General features: G+C 38.2%; 1 non-coding gene and 1 pseudogene across 1 annotated transcript; one reads left to right on the top strand and one right to left on the bottom strand.

Moving 5' to 3' along the window:
- Positions 1–474: 474 nt before the first annotated feature.
- On the bottom strand, positions 475–22,001 carry LOC107646655 (protein NAR1-like; annotated as a pseudogene).
- Positions 11,594–11,701, top strand: LOC148554875 (small nucleolar RNA R71). The gene has a single exon (XR_015887256.1). It is a non-coding gene; the product is annotated as a small nucleolar RNA R71 (small nucleolar RNA).
- Positions 22,002–23,073: the final 1,072 nt, after the last annotated feature.

The raw sequence follows: 23,073 nt of genomic DNA, 5'->3' as shown, positions 1-23,073 counted from the left end.
AAAAATCAACACCAAAGAAAGTTACTTTCATTTCAATGTTACTAAACTCAATTGTCATTATAAGTTAATACATGAAATGAACCGTAAAAAGTGTTATAACAACACACAAAGTAGTATGTTTAGTTATCCACACATTGAAATTATTGATAAATTTGGATCCCACAAATAATAGTGGCTCCAAGGAAAAAAATAAAACAAATATCTAAGTGATTTTTCCATTTGCAATCTAATTGTATTAAGACTTAAGACTTAATATGAAGAAGGGTATACAATACAAGATTCACTAGTGCTAACTGGGATTGGTATAATATAGAGGTTGTAAATTATATATACATAAGAAAAAATCTGCCTACTACCAAAATTGGATGATGATGACCATTCTGATACCACAAAATTAATTGAAGAAAAATACTGGGAAAAATGTTCTGTTGTTTCCAACCCCATTTCTGTTCAAGCTTCACTTCTGAAAGATTCTCACCAATTATGCAATTGAAAAGTAATGTTTTTCTCAATGGGATGGTACTGCATATGAATGTATCTGTTGATTTTATCGGAGCCAAGCTGCTCGAGCCACTTGTCATATAAGTTTCTTACAATGGAATTATTGACAAGTTCTGCTACACGAACCTAGCATATATAGAAATATAGTGATTTACTGATTCAGGAATGTTGTAAGGAGAAAAAGGCAAAATAAACTTAAATTACAATGCTCCACAATTATATCATTCATGAAAATTAATGACAAGTTTGCAACAGTTCTTACATTTTCGATGTAAATAGTCTCCAACAAATGGCACAATTTTTCGGGAGATTGCCCTTTCTTTGGTTTAATTTGACCTATACCATTCAAGAAACTTGCTTAAAATCAGTAGCATGTTAAATCAACAGATAAATAAAAGCTCCATCAAAAAACATTTGAGATAAAAAAAGAAAAATGCAATACATGAAGGACATGCCATGATCTCCAAGAAATGATAGTCACGTTTACCAGTTTTAGGTTTTTTGACAACGTTTTACAGGTTTCAAAAATCATAACAGAGATCAAATCTCAACACTATTTTTCCTTCCACCTGCATAGGCATTAGATAGCAATTTATATCATTATATAAAGATAATGATATATATTCTGTAAATTGTTATTATGCATGAATATGCAATATCTTAAATACTTTGACAACCTTCATATACTCGAACATAAAAAAGTGCTACAAAAAAATTTTCACAAGAACTTGCCTCAAGTGTAACTTCGTAAAAATCCGAATTCATTATATTTCTAAAGTTTAGAGGGCCATCAATCTGTCTTCCAAAAAAAATTTACCTGCATATCGGAAAATTGTTTCTACACAACCTCCAGAGCTTTCACGCACCCCATAAAAGGTAACCTTCTTCATTAATATTTGTTAACCTGCATGAAAGTGCATCACATCTAAACTTTTTCACAAACACAAGAACCTAAAAGATAAAGGCAATTTTTAGTTTCTTACAGTCTATCCAAAGGGGATCTTCTAAATTATTCACAAAATTGAGAAGATCTATGAAGAATACTAACCTGAATCAATTCCAAAACGTCTCCTATTGTCAGTATAGAATTGACCTCTGTCACCATGTTATCTTCATTTTCACTCCTTTTATCATGGGACTCCAGTTGGATAACAAAGTCATCCCTAGTAGTCTCAAGCATTTTATCATAACAAAGCATAACAATAACGTGGTTAATTTCTTCATAGCTGTTAAAAAATTTCCAAGCATTTCACTACATAGATAACTGTAAAAGATGGCTTTTTATTCATTTTAGCGTGACAAAAAAAATCAAGACATCATATATTATCATAAAAATAATAGGAGACATTTTCATCAGTAGAAACTTTATTATGTTGAGTGAACACCCTACCTAAGCCCCATATCTTGGCATAAATAGTGTTTTATGATGGCTCAAATTTTTTGTTGTGGTCTCTTTACTGTTGAAATATTTGGTAAAATAAACGACCCAAGTTACTTCTTTGCATAGCATGTCTAACCTGAAAACATATGTTCACATCACAGCAATCAGTTAGCATTTCTCCCTCCTATTTGAACCTTTACTAAAACCTATTCTAAATATTTTGAAAGTAAATTTTTTAATTCCCCCTTCCTTATCTCAAACTCCAAATTCAATACCACAAAGCCACTAGTAACTAAAAAAAAGAAGCTGTTTTACATTTATTTTGTGATCAAGACACAAAATAATTTACAGAATTAATAACTTAAGATCTCAGTTAAAGTTCCTATTTCCATATTCAGTATCAAATACAAATCTAATATTTCTTCAACACTTTTTTAAGAAATATTAAATATAATGCAAGTACTTTCACAAATCACAATCATATCTTATTTTGTTCAGCATCAAGGTGTATGTGCTTGAGAGGCAATTTTCGAGTGCATTTGGTTGAGTTAAAAAAAAGGAGTGTTTTTTTATGATGTAGTTTTCAATAAAGAGTATTTTTACATAAGGTACCTTGTTTAGCATTCAAGAAAAGCTCTCAAACTGTTAGCCTTTTCACAAATATTTATATAATTATTAGAAGTATAATTAGATTAAATAACTAGAACTTAAATATAGCCGTTACCAAAACTAATAGAGAGTTTATATACCTGGGCATGCACAAGCAATCATAGGTAGGCTCGACTTGTCCTTCTTGTAAGATCCGGTTAATTAACGGCTAATTAATCCATAAATGAGAATTTATTCTAGAAAGCCAAAAATGTTATTTTTATGGCTTAATATGATAGAGGAAATTGAGACGAGAATTTCGGTACCAATTTTATAGAAATCGGACCAAGATTGGACCGAACGGGCCAAACCGGGCCAACTGGACCCAAAGTGGGCCCTTGGCCCAACTAAACTAAACCAAAACCCTAGTTTTCAGCACTCTCTCTCCTCATTTGAGACACTAAACACGCTGAAATGGAGGCCATGGAGGGAAGAACACTCTCTCAAGTTCTATCTCTCACTTGGTCTTCAAACCACCATAACTTTTGATCTAGAGCTCCGATTGCCGCTCCGTTTGTGGCCACGCGTTCACCGCGGAGAGCTCTACAAAACCCATACAATTAATCTTGAGGTAAGCCACGTTTTACTGTTCGAAATTCCAGCCCTTGATTTCGAGTTTCATGAGCAAAAATGTTGAGATTTTGGGTTCTTTGATGTTATAGGACCCAACTCTCTTGAAGGAGAAGGTTAATCTTGTCTCCTTGGACCTTGGGTGTGGTAAGATTCTCAACCCTAGTGTAAATTATTGTTCTATGATGTTTGGGTATTGAGATGTTGTGTATGGGTATAATGATTGTGGCTTAGGTTGTGTATATGTGAATATTGGAGCTTGATTGGTGATTTTGGAAAGCTTGGAAGAGGGTTTTGTGTGATAAAATCTGTTCTTGGAGGTGTTGATACCTTGAGAGCTTGTGGACAAGTGGTTTGGAAGTGCTCCGGTTGAGCTTGGGAAATCGGCTAAGGTGTGGTTTTGGTTTCCCGTATCTAATATGTAATGTGGTAGGAAATACTTAGGCTAGAGGCCCTAAGATAGGCATTGAATTGATGATGTTGTTGATTGGTTGAGATATATGATGTGATCATATATGTGATTATGAATATTGATGCCTTGATTTTGTGATATATGAGAAATGCATGTTGTGCTATATGCTTGATGGATGATTGAGGTTGAATTGGTGGGTGGTACCATGTTGATGGTGAGTATGATGATGATTATGTATAATGATGGTTGATTGAAAATGGTATTATTGGAAATTGGGATGAGGAAGGATGTATGATATGATATTGTGTTTGTCCTTTAGCCATTTGATTGAGAAGTGTTAAAATGGTTGGATGTGATTTTGGAAATTTTGGTAGAGTGTCAATGTGTGAGTTGAGGATGGCTTGTTGTTAATTTTGGTACATTTTGAATGATTTCAAAGAAAAGGGTTGAAATTGGCATGTTTTGATTGATTTTTGAAAAGAGTTGAAAGTGGCTTGTTTTGAAAATGGCACTTTGTGGTTTTGTATGAAAACATGGTTTTTGGGCATACTTTGATGGGACATAACTTGGACTACGGATCTCTGATTTGTGCCAAATCTGTTTAGAAATGAAATTGGATCCGGGATGTCCATGCCGTTCGAAGAACGGGTGAAAAATGATTTAAAATGAGAGAGTTATGACCGTCGGAAGATTGAGGGTTGAATCTGTGAATTCTGCAGCTTTTAACTTAAAAATTTTTAGCAGAATAACCCTCCGTGCGTAGGCGCACTTGGCGCGTGCGCGCCATTCTTCCAGGAAGCACCATCCACGCGCGCGCGTGGTGTGCGCAGGCGCGTCGATGCGCTGCGCCATATGCCCAGCCATTTTCCAGAGAGTTGTGCCAGAATTGTGCCAGTTTTGTGCCTGGGCGTAAGAGCACCCACGCGTACGCGTGGCTGACGCTTGCGCGCCGTTTGAATATTTTTCAACCCACGCGTTCGCGCGTATGACGCTTGCACGTCGATGAGTTTTAAGGCCATCCACGCGTGCGCGTGGAGTGCACGTACGCGTGGCCCTGTTTTCATCCCAAAGTTGATTTTTGAGTTTTAAAAGCCAAATTTCATACTTCTAAGCCTCCGATCTCACCACTTATGTCTTAAATCATTATGATATGCCTAGCATGAGGAAAAGGGCTAGTGAATGCGGTAACTTGCGAGTGAAGCAAGGGGAAAAATGAATGATCGTTGATGATCAAAGATGATTATGTGAGATGCGGAGAATGGCGGTGGAAGTGCTTGTTATGCCATGGGCCGAAGAGCCATAATTGTTAATGAATTGGCTGGTTATGGATTTAACCGTGAGCCGGATGGCTGGATTATGCCGTGTGACGGCGGAGCCATGTTTATGGCTAAGTATAAATGCATATATGCTGTTGAATGAATTGTGAATGTTTGCACTTCCACTATTGGAGATGAGGGTTTCCCTGGGTAGTAGCAATGGCTAGCCACCATGTGCCCAAGTTGAGACTCGAAGCTCTGTTAACCCAATGTCGTAAGTGTGGCCGGGTGGTGCACGAAATTGTGATGTCCAGGCTCAAACAATCCCTGGCAACGTGAGCAACTTGGTGCTCTGATCTCAATACATAATTGTCACAACTTCGATACAACTAACCAGCAAGTGCACTGGGTCGTCCAAGTAATACCTTACGTGAGTAAGGGTCGAATCCCACGGAGATTGTTGGTATGAAGCAAGCTATGGTCACCTTGCAAATCTCAGTCAGGCGGATATAAAGTGATAATGGTGTTTTCGAATAATAAATAATAGAATAGGGATAGAGGTACTTATGTAAATCATTGGTAGGAATTTCAGATAAGCGAATGGAGATGCTTTTCGTTCCTCTGAACCTCTGCTTTCCTGCTATCTTCATCCAGTCAGTCTTACTCCTTTCCATGGCTGGCTTTATGCAAGGGCATCACCGTTGTCAGTGGCTACATCCCCTCCTCTCAGTGAATAATATGCTCACGCACCCTGTCACGGCACGGCTATTCATCTGTCGGTTCCCGATCATGCTGGAATAGGATTCACCCTCCTTTTGCGTCTGTCACTAACGCCCAGCACTCGCGAGTTTGAAGCTCGTCACAGTCATTCAATCATTGAATCCTACTCGGAATACCACAGACAAGGTTTAGACTTTCCGGATCCTCTTGAATGCCGCCATCATTCTAGCTTACGCCACGAAGATTCTGGTTAGGAGATCTAAGAGATATTCATTCTAGCTTATTTCATGTAGAACGGAAGTGTTTGTCAGGCACGTGTTCATAGGGGAGAATGGTGATGAGCGTCACACATAATCATCACCTTCATCACGTTCTTGGGTGCGAATGGATATCTTAGAAGCGAAATAAGATGAATTGAATAGAAAACAGTAGTACTTTGCATTAATCTTTGAGGAACAGCAGAGCTCCACACCTTAATCTATGGAGTGTAGAAACTCTAACGTTGAAAATACATAAGTGAAGGTCCAGGCATGGCCGAGATGGCCAGCCCCCTAAACGTGATCAATAGTCTCCTAAGATGAACAATGGATTAAAACTGAGACCAAAGATGGTCTAAAAGACGTCTAATACAATAGTAAGAGGTCCTATTTATAATAAACTAGTCACTAGGGTTTACATGAGTAAGTAATTGATGAATAAATCCACTTCCAGGGCCCACTTGGTGTGTGTTTGGGCTGAGCCTAAGTGTTGCACGTGCAGAGGCCATTTGTGGAGTTGAACGCCAGTTTCTGTGCCAGTTTGGGCGTTCAACTCTGGTTTTGGATCCGTTTCTGGCGCTGGACGCCAGATTTGGGCAGAAGGCTGGCGTTGAACGCCAGTTTACGTCGTCAATTCTTGGCCAAAGTATGGACTATTATATATTGCTGGAAAGCCCTGGATGTCTAATTTCCAACGCAATTGGAAGCGCGCCATTTTGAGTTCTGTAGCTCCAGAAAATCTACTTTGAGTGCAGGGAGGTCAGAATCCAACAGCATCAGCAGTCCTTTTTCAACCTCTGAATCTTATTTCTGCTCAAGTCCCTCAATTTCAGCCAGAAAATACCTGAAATCACAGAAAAACACACAAACTCATAGTAAAGTCCAGAAATGTGAATTTAACATAAAAACTAATGAAAACATCCCTAAAAGTAACTAGATCCTACTAAAAACATACTAAAAACAGTGTCAAAAAGCGTATAAATTATCCGCTCATCACAACACCAAACTTAAATTGTTGCTTGTCCCCGAGCAACTGAAAATCAAATAGGATAGAAAGAAGAGAATATACTATAAATTCCAAACTATCAATGAAACATAGCTTCAATCAAATGAGCGGGACTTATAGCTTTTTTTTTTGCCTCTTGAATAGTTTTGGCATCTCACTTTATCCATTGAGGTTTAGAATGATTGGCATCTATAGGAACTTCAGATTTCGAATAGTGTTATTGACTCTCCTAGTTTAGTATGATGATTCTTGAACACAGCTTCTTTATGAGTCTTGGCCGTGGCCCTAAGCACTTTGTTTTCCAGTATTACTACCGGATACATAAATGCCACAGACACATAATTGGGTGAACCTTTTTAGATTGTGACTCAGCTTTGCTAAAGTCCCCAATTAGAGGTGTCCAGGGTTCTTAAGCACACTCTTTGTTTTTGCTTTGGACCTTGACTTTAACCGCTCAGTCTCAAGTTTTCACTTGACACCTACACGCCACAAGCACATGGTTAGGGACAGCTTGGTTTAGCCGCTTAGACCAGGATTTTATTCCTTTAGGCCCTCCTATCCACTGATGCTCAAAGCCTTGGGATCCTTTTTATTTCCCTTGCCTTTTGGTTTTAAGGGTTATTGGCTTTTTCTGCTTGCTTTTTCTTTTTTTTTTTCTTTATATTTTTTTTCGCATATTTTTTTGCTTTTTTTTTTTCTGCAAGCTTTGTTCTTTGCTGCTTTTTCTTGCTTCAAGAATCATTTTTATGATTTTTCAGATTATCAAATAACATGTCTCCTAGTCATCATTCTTTCAAGAGCCAACATATTTAACATTCTTAAACAACAACTTCAAAAGACTTATGCACTGTTCAAGCATACATTCAGAAAACAAGAAGCATTGTCACCACATCAATATAATTAAGCTAAGTTCAAGGATAAATTCGAAACTCATGTACTTCTTGTTCTTTTGAATTAAAACATTTTTCATTTAAGAGAGGTGATGGATTCATAGGACATTCATAACTTTAAGACAAAGTTACTAACTACTAATGATCATGTAATGAAGGCACAAACATAGATAAGCACGAAAAACAGAGAAAGCAAGAACAAGGAATGAATCCACCTTAGTGATGGTGGCGTTTCCTTCTTGAGGAACCAATGATGTCCTTGAGCTCTTCTATGTCTCTTCCTTGTCTTTGTTGCTCCTCGCTCATTGCTTTTTGATCTTCTCTTATTTCATGGAGCATGATGGAGTGCTCTTGATGTTCCACCCTTAGTTGTCCCATATTGGAACTCAATTCTCCTAGGGAGGTGTTGATTTGCTCCCAATAGTTTTGTGGAGGAAAGTGCATTTGAGGCATCTCAGGGATCTCATGGAAGTGAGCTTCTTGCGCCTTTTGAGCTCCATGACTGGGCTCTCTTGCTTGCTCCATCTTTTTCTTAGTGATGGGCTTGTCCTCTTTGATGAGGATATCTCCCTCTATGTCAATCCCCGCTGAATTGCATAGGTGGCAAATGAGGTGAGGAAAGGCTAACCTTGCCATGGTGGAGGACTTGTCAGCCACCTTGTAGAGTTCTTGAGGTATAATCTCATGAACTTCCACCTCTTCTCCAATCATGATGATATGGATCATGATGGCCCGGTCTATAGTAACTTCAGACCGGTTGCTAGTGGGAATGATTGAGCATTGAATAAACTCCAACCATCCTCTAGCTATAGGCTTGAGGTCTAATCTTCTTAGTTGAACTGGCTTGCCTTTGGAGTCAATCTTCCATTGAGCTCCTTCTACACATATGTCCATAAGGACTTGGTCCAACCTTTGATCAAAGTTGACTCTCCTTGTGTAGGGGCGTGCGTTCTCTTCCATGTATGGCAAGTTGAACGCCAACCTCACATTTTCCGGACTAAAATCTAAGTATTTCCCCCGAACCATTGTAACATAGTTCTTTGGATCCGGGTTCTTACTTTGATCATGGTTCTTGGTGATCCACGCATTGGCATAGAACTCTTGAACCATTAGGATGCCGACTTGTTGGATGGGATTTGTTAGAACTTCCCAACCTCTTCTTTGAATTTCATGTCGGATCTCCGGATACTCATTTCTTTTGAGTTTAAAAGGGACCTCAGGGATCACCTTCTTCTTGGCCACAACATCATAGAAGTGGTCTTGATGGGCTTTGGAGATGAATCTTTCCATCTCCCATGACTCGGATGTGGAAGCTTTTGTCTTCCCTTTCCCTCTTCTAGAGGATTCTCCGGTCTTGGGTGCCATCAATGGTGATGGAAAAACAAAAAAAGCTATGCTTTTACCACACCAAACTTAGAATATTGCTCGCCCTCGAGCAATAAACAAAAGAATAGAAGAAGAAGAAGAAGAAATATGGAGAGGGAGAGGGAGATGTGGTTTCGGCCAAGGAGAGTGTAGAGGGGTGTGTTGTGTGAATTTGATGAAGAATGGAGGTCTTTATATAGGGAAGGAATGAGGGTTAAAGTTCGGCCATATGGGTGGGTTTGGGTGGGAAATTGGTTTTGAATTTTGAAGGTAGGTGGAGTTTATGAGGTAGGTTTATGGGGAAGAGTGGATGGATGTGAGTGGTGGGGAGATGATGGGGAAGAGAGATTGAGGTGATTGGTGAAGGTTTTTGGGGAAGAGTGTTTATGGGGTTGTGTGAAAGAGAGTGGTGAGAAGAAGTGAGTGGAGGTAGGTGGGGATCCTGTGGGGTCCACAGATCCTGAGGTGTTCAAGGATTTATATCCCTGCACCCATTAGGCATGTAAAAATGCCTTTGTACCCAACTCTGGGCGTTCAGCGCCAGGTTGGTGGCCATTTTGGGCGTTCAACGCCCATCTGTGTGCCATTTCTGGCGTTGAACGCCAGAACCATGCCTGTTCTGGCGTTCAGCGCCCAGAAGCTGCCCATTTTGGGCGTTCAGCGCCAGAACCATGCTCTGTTCTGGCGCTGAACGCCAGACAGATGCTCCTCCAGGGTGTAATTTTTCTTCTGCTGTTTTTGATTCCGTTTTCAATTTTTATATTTATTTTGTGACTCCACATGATCATGAACCTAAGAAAACATGAAAAACAATAAAAATAAGAATTAGATAAACATTGGGTTGCCTCCCAACAAGCGCTTCTTTAATGTCAATAGCTTGACAGTGGGCTCTCATGGAGCCTCACAGATGTTCAGAGCATTGTTGAAACTCTCCAACACCAAACTTAGAGTTTGGATATGGGAGTTCAACACCAAACTTAGAGTTTGGTTGTGGCCTCCCAACACCAAACTTAGAGTTTGACTGTGGGGGCTCTGGTTGACTCTGCTTTGAGAGAAGCTTTTCATGCTTCCTCTTCATGGTTGCAGAGGGAGATCCTTGAGTTTTAAACACAAGGGAGTCTTCATTCCATTGAAGGACTATTTCACCTCTGTCAACATCAATCACAGCTCTTGCTGTGGCCAGGAAAGGTCTTCCTAGGATGATGGATTCATCCTCTTCCTTTCCAGTATCCAGGACTATGAAATTAGCAGGGGTGTAAAGGCCTTCAACATTTACTAACACGTCCTCTACTTGTCCATAAGCCTGTTTTCTAGAGCTGTCTGCCATCTCTAATGAGATTTTAGCATCTTGCACCCCATAGATTCCCAGTTTCTCTATTACAGAGAGGGGCATGAGGTTTATTCCTGAACCAAGGTCACACAGAGCCTTAAAGATCATGGTGCCTATGGTACAGGGTATTATGAACTTTCCAGGATCCTGTCTCTTCTGAGGCAATGTCAGTTGATCCAGATCACTTAGTTCATTGATGAACAAGGGAGGTTCAACTTCCCAAGTATCAATGCCAAATAATTTGGCATTTAGCTTCATGATTGCACCAAGAAACTTGGCAGTTTGCTCTTCAGTAACATCCTCATTATCTTCAGAAGAGGAATACTCATCAGAGCTCATGAAGGGCATAAGGAGGTTCAATGGAATCTCTATGGTCTCTAGATGAGTCTCAAATTCCTTTGGTTCCTCAGAGGGAAGCTCCTTATTGACCACTGGACGTCCCAGGAGGTCTTCCTCCTTAGGATTCACGTCCTCTCCTCTCCTCACAGGTTCGGCCATGGCGCTTATGTCAATGGCCTTGCACTCTCCTTTTGGGTTCTCTTCTGTATTGCTTGGGAGAGTACTAGGAGGGATTTCAGTGATCCTTTTACTCAGCTGGCCCACTTGTGCTTCCAGATTTCTAATGGAAGACCTTGTTTCATTCATGAAACTTACAGTGGCCTTAGATAGATCAGAGACTAGATTTGCTAAATTAGAAGCATTTTGTTCAGAGTTCTCTGTCTGTTGCTGAGTTGATGATGGAAAAGGCTTGCTATTGCTAAACCTGTTTCTTCCACCATTATTAAAGCCTTGTTGGGGCTTTTGATCCTTCCATGAGAAATTTGGATGATTTCTCCATTTTGAGTTATAGGTGTTTCCATAAGGTTCACCTAAGTAATTTACCTCTGCTATTGCAGGGTTCTCAGGATCATAAGCTTCTTCTTCAGGAGAAGCCTCTTGAGTACTGTTGGATGCAGCTTGCATTCCATGCAGACTCTGAGAGATCATATTGACTTGCTGAGTCAATATTTTATTCTGAGCCAATATGGCATTCAGAGTATCAACTTCAAGAACTCCCTTCTTCATAGGCGTCCCATTACTCACAGGATTCCTTTCAGAAGTGTACATGAACTGGTTATTAGCAACCATGTCAATGAGTTCTTGAGCTTCTGCAGGCGTTTTCTTTAGGTGAATGGATCCACCTGCAGAAGTGTCCAGTGATATCTTTGATAGCTCAGATAAACCATCATAGAATATATCCAGGATGGTCCATTCTGAAAGCATGTCAGAAGGACACTTTTTGGTCAACTGTTTGTATCTTTCCCAAGCTTCATAGAGGGATTCACCTTCTTTCTGTCTGAAGGTTTGAACATCAGCTCTAAGCTTGCTCAGCTTTTGAGGAGGAAAGTACTTGGCTAAGAAAGCCGTGACCAGCTTATCCCAAGAGTTCAGGCTGTCTTTGGGTTGAGAATCCAACCATAATCTAGCTCTGTCTCTTACAGCAAAAGGGAAAAGCATGAGCCTGTAGACTTCAGGATCTACTCCATTAGTCTTAACAGTATCACATATCTGCAAGAATTCAGTCAAGAACTGAAAAGGATCTTCAGATGGAAGTCCATGAAACTTGCAGTTCTGCTGCATCAGAGAAACTAATTGAGGTTTCAGCTCAAAGTTGTTTGCTCCAATGGCAGGAATGGAGATGCTTCTTCCATGTAAATTGGAATTAGGTGCAGTAAAGTCACCAAGCATCTTCCTTGCATTGTTGTTGGGTTCGGCTGCCATCTCCTTTACTTGTTCAAAATTTTCAATCAAGTTGTCTCTGGATTGTTGTAATTTAGCTTCTCTTAATTTTCTCTTCAGAGTCCTTTCAGGTTCTGGATCAGCTTTAACAAGAATGTCTTTTTCTCTGTCCCTGCTCATAAGAAAGAGGAGAGAAAAAGAAAAGAAGAGGAATCCTCTATGTCACAGTAAAGAGGATCTTTATTGTTAGTAGAAGAAAAGAAGAAGAAATTCGAACACAGATAGAAGAGGGGGTTCGAATTTGGTGATGATGTGAGGAAGAGATGTTAGTTAATGAATGAATAAATAGAATAGGATGAGAGAGAAGGAGGGAATTTTCGAAAATTATTTTTGAAAAGGAGTTAGTGATTTTTGAAAATTGGTTTTTGAAAATTTGTTAGTATTTTTCGAAAATTTTTGAAATCAAAAATAAAAAAATAAAAATAATTAGTTAATTAAAAAGAAATTTTTGAAAAAGAGGGGAGATATTTTCGAAAATTAGAGAGAGAAAGTTAGTTAGGTAGTTTTGAAAAAGTTAAGAAACAAACAAAAAGTTAGTTAGTTAGTTGAAACAAATTTTGAAAAGATAGGAAGTTAGGAGGTTGGGAAAGATATTTTGAAAAGATATTTTTGAAAAAGATAAGATGAGAAGATATTTTTGAAAAAGATATGATAGAAATTAGTTTTTGAAAAAGATTTGATTTTTTTTAAAATCACAATTAATGACTTGATTCACAAGAAATCACAAGATTTGATTCTAGAACTTAAAGTTTGAATCTTTCTTAACAAGCAAGTAACAAACTTCAAATTTTTGAATCAAAACATTAATTGATTATGTTATTTTCGAAAATTTGATATAAAAATAAGAAAAAGATTTTTGAAAAATATTTTTGGAATTTTCGAAAATAACTAAGAATTTTGAAAAAGATTTGATTTTTGAAAAAGATTTTGAAAAAGATAAGATTTTCAAATTGAAAATTTGATTTGACTCATGAGAAACAATTTGATTTTAAAAATTTTTGAAAAAGTCAACTCAAATTTTCGAATTTGATGAGAGAAAAATGGAAAGATATTTTTTTTATTTTTGAAATTTTTATGAAAAACATGAAAAATATGCAATGCATGAAATTTTTAGATCAAAACAATGAATGCATGCAAGAATGCTATGAATGTCAAGATGAACACCAAGAACACTATGAATGTCATGATGAACATCAAGACACAATTTTGAAAAATTTTTAATGCAAAGAAAATATGCAAGACACCAAACTTAGAATTCTTTAATGCTGAGACACTAAGAATTCAAGAATGCATATGATAAACATGAAAAGACACAAAACAAAAAATCATCAAGATCAAACAAGAAGACTTACCAAGAACAACTTGAAGATCATGAAGAACACTATGAATGCGTGATATTTTCGAAAAAAATGCAAGATGCATATGCAAGTGACACCAAACTTATGATATGACTCAAGACTCAAACAAGAACACAAAAATATTTTTGATTTTTATGATTTTCTAATTTTTTTGGATTTTTTTTTCGAAAATTTATTGAAAAAGAAAAAATAAGGATTCCAAAATTTTTAATATGAATTCCAGGAATCTTGCATTCTTAGTCTAAAGCTTCAGTCCAGGAATTAGACATGGCTCACTAGCCAGCCAAGCTTTCAAAGAAAGCTCCAGTCCAAAACACTAGACATGGCCAATGGCCAGCCAAGCTTCAGCAGGTGATCATGGATCAGCAGCAGGTGGATGAGCAACAACTAAATTGCTCTTGATAACAAATTGCAAGCCTCAGTCCAAATGAATTTAGACATGGCTTTACAGCTAGCCAGGCTTCAACATGCTTCATGAAACACTAGAATTCATTCTTAAAAATTCTGAAGCCATATAATAATTTATTTTTGAAAACATTTTTGAAAAGAAAACGAAAAGAAAGTTACCCAATCTGAGCAACAAGATGAGCCGTCAGTTGTCCAAACTCGAACAATCCCCGGCAACGGCGCCAAAAACTTGGTGCACGAAATTGTGATGTCCAGGCTCAAACAATCCCTGGCAACGTGAGCAACTTGGTGCTCTGATCTCAATACATAATTGTCACAACTTCGATACAACTAACCAGCAAGTGCACTGGGTCGTCCAAGTAATACCTTACGTGAGTAAGGGTCGAATCCCACGGAGATTGTTGGTATGAAGCAAGCTATGGTCACCTTGCAAATCTCAGTCAGGCGGATATAAAGTGATAATGGTGTTTTCGAATAATAAATAATAGAATAGGGATAGAGGTACTTATGTAAATCATTGGTAGGAATTTCAGATAAGCGAATGGAGATGCTTTTCGTTCCTCTGAACCTCTGCTTTCCTGCTATCTTCATCCAGTCAGTCTTACTCCTTTCCATGGCTGGCTTTATGCAAGGGCATCACCGTTGTCAGTGGCTACATCCCCTCCTCTCAGTGAATAATATGCTCACGCACCCTGTCACGGCACGGCTATTCATCTGTCGGTTCCCGATCATGCTGGAATAGGATTCACCCTCCTTTTGCGTCTGTCACTAACGCCCAGCACTCGCGAGTTTGAAGCTCGTCACAGTCATTCAATCATTGAATCCTACTCGGAATACCACAGACAAGGTTTAGACTTTCCGGATCCTCTTGAATGCCGACATCATTCTAGCTTACGCCACGAAGATTCTGGTTAGGAGATCTAAGAGATATTCATTCTAGCTTATTTCATGTAGAACGGAAGTGTTTGTCAGGCACGTGTTCATAGGGGAGAATGGTGATGAGCGTCACACATAATCATCACCTTCATCACGTTCTTGGGTGCGAATGGATATCTTAGAAGCGAAATAAGATGAATTGAATAGAAAACAGTAGTACTTTGCATTAATCTTTGAGGAACAGCAGAGCTCCACACCTTAATCTATGGAGTGTAGAAACTCTACCGTTGAAAATACATAAGTGAAGGTCCAGGCATGGCCGAGATGGCCAGCCCCCTAAACGTGATCAATATTCTCCTAAGATGAACAATGGATTAAAACTGAGACCAAAGATGGTCTAAAAGACGTCTAATACAATAGTAAGAGGTCCTATTTATAATAAACTAGTCACTAGGGTTTACATGAGTAAGTAATTGATGAATAAATCCACTTCCGGGCCCACTTGGTGTGTGTTTGGGCTGAGCCTAAGTGTTGCGCGTGCAGAGGCCATTTGTGGAGTTGAACGCCAGTTTCTGTGCCAGTTTGGGCGTTCAACTCTGGTTTTGGATCCGTTTCTGGCGCTGGACGCCAGATTTGGGCAGAAGGCTGGCGTTGAATGCCAGTTTACGTCGTCAATTCTTGACCAAAGTATGGACTATTATATAGTGCTGGAAAGCCCTGGATGTCTACTTTCAAACGCAATTGGAAGTGCGCCATTTCGAGTTCTGTAGCTCCAGAAAATCCACTTTGAGTGCAGGGAGGTCAGAATCCAACAGCATCAGCAGTCCTTTTTCAACCTCTGAATCTGATTTCTGCTCAAGTCCCTCAATTTCAGCCAGAAGATACCTGAAATCACAGAAAAACACACAAACTCATAGTAAAGTCCAGAAATGTGAATTTAACATAAAAACTAATGAAAACATCCCTAAAAGTAACTAGATCCTACTAAAAACATACTAAAAACAGTGTCAAAAAGCGTATAAATTATCCGCTCATCACCGGGCACTGTGAAAGGCCCGGATGAGCTCGCCCCCATAAATATTCACCAGTGATGGTGATGGATAAATATTCACCAGTGAGGGTGATGGATATGGATCATGATTATGATCAAGTTTATGATGAGTATAACTCGAGTTGGGGATGCACGACAGAGGGACAGTCCAATGGCTAGCTACCAGAACTTGTCGGGTTGGCTCTATAACCGACAGATGATATCATCAGCCACTAGGGACAGGCATGCATCATAAGCATACTACATGAATTGTTTGAGATTGCCTATTTGACTGCATATTACTTGCTAATTGCCTAAATGCCTTATCTGTTCCTATTTGTAAATCTCTTGTCTGATATAACTGTGTTTGCTATATTATACTCCTGCTGGTGGTTGGGATGTCTGAAGGAATTGGAAAGGGAAGTATTAGTTAGACTGAAGAATCTTTAGTCAGTTGCCACTTACGGTTTAGCTTGTTTATAAGCTTTGATATTATCTGGAGGAAGTTCTAGGATTGCCTTCGGCTTTCCTCTATTATTATGTATTATATATGTGGAAGCTGTTACCGTGCTGGGGACCTCTGGTTCTCACCCATGCGGATTTTGTGGTTTTCAGATGCAGGACGCGAGGCTTCTCGTTGAGGTATGCTGGAGACTTCTGGATTAGCGAAGATCCTTTGTTCTCGGGACTCTGTTTTGGTTTATATATCTTGTTTAGATACTTTTATCTCCATTAAATAATACAAATTTTGATGACTCCTCTTATAGGGGGTTTTGGAGAATAGGTTTCTGTATTTGTGTCCCTTTGGGTTTCCTTTGGGGTTTCCTTATTTTAACATATGTATATATTGCTATGCTCAGGCCGGTTATCTTCGCGGCCGGATTTTGAGTCTTGATATTCCTGTTTTTGACACTCTTTTGTATACATATGATCTTGCGTTAGCTTATCCTTTGCTCGTTACATTATCGATCGGAGTGTTGCGCGTTCGAGATTATGGTTTTTGTTTACCCCCTTTTTTCTACAAAGGCTCCTAGTTATAATCAATTATTCATACTACTATACGTACTAAATTTTTGTTTTAGAGGTCGTAATACCTTGCCATCTCTGAATTATGACTTAAGCATAAGACTCTGTATGGTAGGGTGTTACACTTCTCATAATCAAACAATTGATTCTGTTTACCTTGACATGAATTCCATACAAGATTTAATAAGGGTGAAATCTTTACTACAACTTGTATCTAAAATTGCCATCACTTCCAATGAATTGAAAAATCTTATCAGCTTTTTGAAAACATGTAATAGCAAATATTTCACATTTAAACCAGGAGTAAAAGAATAAGAGAATAGCAGTCTGAGACAAAGATAAACCTGTAACACCCTACCACACAGAGTCTTATGCTTAAGTCATAAAACAGAGATGGTGAGGTATTACGACCTCTAAAAATAAAATTATATATAGTTGAAAAAGAGATATATCTAGGAGCCTTTGAAGGAAAGTTAAAACAAAAGCGTTAAACCGAAAAACGCAACACTCATGTCAACGATAGCATAATAGAAGCAAGATAAGAGTAAGCTAAACATGGTTATATACTAAGGAGTTCCAAGATACAAATAACAAAGCTCCTGACTTGGCTCGCGAAGATAAACCGGCAAGAGCATATATATATATACAAGATAACCCAAAATAAGCCCAAAATATAGAGTTTACAATACCTGTTTCTCCAAAATAACCTCTAAGAGGAGTAATACATCATATACATAAGTAGTAGAGATAATAAGGATCTACATATATAAACATCACCAAAATAAAGTCCCAAAGTGCAAAAGATCTTCGTTGTACCCAGAATGCCTCAGCGAGGTGCCTCATGTCCTGCATCTGAAAACCACAAAATATGTATGGGGTGAGAACCAGAAGTTCTCAGCATGGTAATAGTGCCCACATCTCTAACATATAATGTCCCAGGAAAGTCGAAGGCAATCCTAGAACTTCCGACATATGATTTAATCTTATAAAAACATAACTAAACCAAAAATTGAATTAGGCAACTAACTAAGGATCTTCATACTATCTAATACTCCCCCTTTCTAACTCCTCCAAACCTCCCAACTGCCATAGGAATCATTTGTTTCAAACACAATTATTACATGCAAGAAAATCACAATTAGGATCCAGATACAGCAGATAAATAGGTAGCAAGTAGTTTATGCAATAAGTTAGGCATTCCAAACAAAGCACACCAAACAAACATATAGATGCATATGATGCATGCCTGTCCTATAGCTGATGAGTCTCATCTGTCGGTTATATAGCCAACCCGACAAGTCCTGATAGCTAACCATTAGACTGTCCCTCTATCGTGCATCCCCAAAACTCAAGTAATTCTTAATTATAATCATATAACACACACCGATGTTTATCCACGGGGGCAAGCTCATCCGGAAATTTTACAGTGTCCGACCATACTTATGACATAGGGTCAGCAGTGTATCAAGTCTCAATCCAAAGCACGTGGTGGCAAGCCACTGCTTTCACCCAAGGAGACTCGTATCTTAGATATTTGGAAGTGCAACAACCACATTATCAATCAATAATCATATATTCATAATCAGGCATAATTCAATATCGATATAGCCATCCGGCTCATAACATAATTCATAATCAGCCACAATTCATTACCAATATAGTCATTCCGGCTCATAACATAAACAACACTTCCGCCATCATCATCAGTAAACTCATATAATCAATATCAAACATGATTCATCATTAATTCACCTCTTTCTTCATCAATAAGTTACCTTCCTCACAGCCCTAAGCATACTTCACTGTCCAAGTTCCACCTAGCAGGCTTTAAACAAGAGTAAAAAGGGTTTTGAAAGCTGGAGGAATGCATCAAAAATAAAAAATTAAAGTTTTGGAAAAATAGGGGCTCACGTACGTGAGGAGTGCAACCCGTAGCATATGCTCGCGTCACGCGTCACCTTTCACGCACGCGCCCTTATGGAATTCGAACATCTCGCATACACGTCACTGGTTCGCGTACGCGAGCTCCTCAACCCGAGAGTACTGCTCGCGTTGCGTGCCATGTGGTTGCGTACGCAACGAAAGAAAGCGACACATTCGCGTACGCGACACGTATCCCGCGTACGCGAGCCCTCGGAGCAGTAACAACTGGTCGCGTCGTGCGTGTATCTTGCGTACGTGGGCTTAGCAGAAGTCTCAAAAAGCTGCTAAGTCCAAAATATCAGTTTTGCACACCAAACTTTGATTGCGCATAACTTTCTCATTTTAAAACATTTTTCCTCCGTTCTTTGAACGACGTAAACATCTCGAACCAAATTTTTAGACCAAATTTTCTTTCTAGACAAGTTTGATAAAAATCAGAGGTCCGAAGACCAATTTATGCTCCACCAAAGTTGGTCAAAATCATAGTTTTTAGGAAACTTTACATACCTCAATTTTCCAAAACATATCAATTCCAAACCTTTTAAAAACCAACCCAAACCTTACCAAATCAGCATCAAACATTCCAAACTCATTTTTTAACCTCCTCATTGATTCCACAACCTACCAATTCTCCTCTTATATCAATCTTAACGCAATAATTCAAGTTCAAACTACATACAATATACATCATCGATTATTACTATCAAATCCACCAGCAATATAGTACCAACAACAACTTCAAATTCACTAACCATCATACATATACCAAGCTGCACTTATCATTCATACAAGTCTCTATCACAACCTCTAAAACCATTAACCACAAACATAATAATCAATCTCAACCAATAACAAAATCACAATTCAATTATTATCTTAAGGTCACTAGCCTACATTTTCACGCCACACTATATTTTAGATACGAGAAACCGAAACCATACCTTGGCCGATTTCTCGATAAACCCGGAACACCTCAAGCGTTTCCCGCACCATAAGCTATCAACCACAGCCCCTTACCAACGGATCCTAGCTTTCAAAATTGATCTCAAGCTTCCATCCTCTTCAAAAGAGTTCCAATTTCACAAGTTCGACATCCAATTCAATTTTACACCAACAATATTCGATCTAAACCACATATATCACTATAATTAATCCTTAAACTCAAAATCTCAAAAATCCACAAGAGGGTTAGGGTTCTTATTTTGCCCACAGCTCAAGTGAGCTAAACCCAACAAAACTCGCAAGCTAATTCGAGGCTAAACACCAAAATTAAATAATTTTCAACATCATTGTTCATCAAATATCAAAATTTAGGGAGGAGAAAACTAAAACTGAGTGGATTCTATACCTAATCAATGACTGAGTTTTGTAGAGCTTGACGCGCTGGTCGCGTGGCCACAGACGGTGCGACAATCGGAGCTCTGGATTGAAAGTTATGTTGAATAGAATCTTTGATGTGGGTTGTGTTCTTTGGGGAATGTTCTTCCCTTGCATGTATGGTTTCAGTGTGTTTTCTGAATGAGGGAGAGAGAATAAGTTGAAGCTCATTAAGTTAAGTGGGGTTAGTTGGGCCTACGGGCTCGTTTTGGGCCCAGTTCGACTGGTTTGGTCAGTTCGGCCGAATCTTGGACCAAATTCTTTAAAATTAGTGTCAAAATTCTTATTTTAATTAGCTCTATCACATTAAACTATAAAATTCTATTTTTCTAATTTTTTTGGATAAATATTAATTTATGAGTTAATTATTTATTAATTATTCGGGTTTTACAAAACCAGACAAGCTAGAATTCATAGAAACTGAATGTAAGAAGCAAGAATTTAAAATGATTGTTTAATAATGGCCTAGCAACATAATTCATAGACTAAAAGTGAATATCTAAAGCATCATATGAAGGAGAGAAATGTCGAAATGAGCTGCAAGGGAGGACCTTGACTAGGGAGAAACAGACACAATCACTGCTTTTCCTTTATTTATATTAGATAAAAACTAATCCGAATTTTATTTCTCCAGCATAACTATCTCCGCAGACGTTGCACAACAACTGCATTATCAGACAAACTCATTATGTAAGCTTACATAGTGGCCTTATAAACCATCCCATAAACATAACGGAATATCTTATTTTTTTATGGTAAAAAATAACCACACCTATGACCTATTGACATTAGTATCTTAGAAGGTCATTCATAAAACTTTTCTTTGGTGTAACCCAAATTCTCATATTTGGCCTTCAGAATATTTTTCCATAAGTCTATTTTAAAATCCTAATATTTAATCCTTCCATATAAATTTTAACTTTAATTAATTCTTTATGGAAGATCGAAGTTTTCTTTATGGTGCTAAGGGTTTTGTTTGGATAATAAATAAATTGTTAAGGCATTGGAAAATTCTGATCATTGGGTTTTTAAGAATATTTCGATTATCAGACTTGTAATTTTTGACTTTTTAGGAAATTTGGAAGGAGTTGCTTTTAATATTAAGAACAAGTTGGACTAGTATTTTGGAAGTAATTTCTAAATAGTTTCATCTAATACAACCTTTATTGCATTATGTTCTAAGAGCCAAAATGAGTAAAAGTTTCGACATAAATTCATATACCAAGTCTCTTTAAGCTATTATAAGATTAAGACTCCTAAGCATGAATGGTACGGCTATATCTCCAACAACAAACTACTATGTCTTTGTATATCAATTCTCTCATAATGGTTTTGATCATTCTATAATCCCGTGGTCCGAAATTCCAATACAACCCTATATATTACAATCTTAATATTACTAGCAACAGAACAAAAATGTCATGAAAGTTCTAAAAAAAGTAATAATAATAATAATAATAATAATAATAATAATAATAATAATAATAATAATAATAATAATAATAATAAATCACTTCACACTCGCTGAATGTTAAGAGAGGACAAACTTGCATGCCAAACAATCCTTTAAAAAAATCTTAACAGGCTCTGACTGAACTTGCTTGTTTCTGCTAATAACAAAAATTATATATAAATAAAGACCCAAAAGAGAAAAATAATGAAAGTTTCAGCTGAATATACCAAAAGATATATTTTTTTAACAAAAGAACACTTATTTTACTTTCTATAACAAGAAGAGGATTGAAAAGCGAGTTGTAGAAGTTACCTCGGAATCGGGCATGTTGGCGTTTACTTTCAAGCCCTTGAGCGATACTATGCATGCCTGAGACGGCATTATGAAATCGTTGAGTTCCCCAATCCGAAATGCCGCAGAGAATATTTTCGTCATGTCTCTTTCTACTATGATTAATAATTTGTAGTTGGGAAAGCTGAAAAAGAGAGGTCAGGTGGCGGTACGCAGTAAGTTGATTGATGATAAGAGAAGAGAGCGTGTATGAAATGGATGAAAAGTTAGGGTTTTGAAAGGGAAATGTTAGGCCACCGTGGGAAGCTCTCAACCACCGAATTAGCTCTGATACCACTTGTTGAGCCACCTGGGGAACCACCGAATCGGCTCTGATACCACTTGTTGGGCCATTGTGGGGAGCTCTTAACTACCGGGGAGACTTCGAAGAGGAACCAAATGAGAGAATGTAAAATGAGAAGACACCACATCCAACTCGAAACCTTAAAATGTCAAGTTAATGGGTCTCTCATCTTATAAACTCCTTAATCTTCCTTGTTTTCTTTCAATGTGAAACTAATTCATGACACTCCTCACACTTGCTACATAACAATTCTCCCTCAAGTGTGAGCCACCACATTAAGCACATCAATTCTCCCTCTTTCTAGCTCCTCCACCATATCAACTCCTCCTCTTTCTAACTCTTCCTCTTCCACCACATACGAGTGTTCATCCAACATACTGCCACATCACACTGCGGGATACGTCCTTAAACCGATTTCACCACTTATGAGTATTCGTCCAACACACCCCACACCACACCGCCGGACACACCCTTAAACTACCATACCGATTAACCATCGGTTTTGATATCACTTGTTGGGCCATCGTGGGGACTACCAAATCAGCTCTGATACCACTTATTGGGCTACTATGGGGAGCTCTTAACTACTTGAGAGACTTCGAGAAAGAACTAAATAAGAGAACATAAAATAAGAAGACACCACATCCCATTCAAAACCTTAAGGTGTCAAGTTAATGGGTCTTTGATCTTATAAACTCTTTAATCTTTCTTGTTTTCTTTCAATGTGGGACTAATTCATGACACTTAACTCCCCTCTTTCTAGCTTTTTCTCTTCCACCATATATGAGTGTTCATCAAATACACCGCCACACCATATCGTGGACACGCCGTCTAGACCACCCTTACCGGAAAGACTTTCAATATTCCACCTTG

Source organism: Arachis ipaensis, chromosome B6 (assembly GCF_059453495.1).
Source record: "Arachis ipaensis isolate K30076 ecotype BB chromosome B6, ASM5945349v1, whole genome shotgun sequence".
NCBI classification, from domain to species: domain Eukaryota; kingdom Viridiplantae; phylum Streptophyta; class Magnoliopsida; order Fabales; family Fabaceae; genus Arachis; species Arachis ipaensis.
This window is presented reverse-complemented; position numbering and strand designations above follow the sequence as displayed.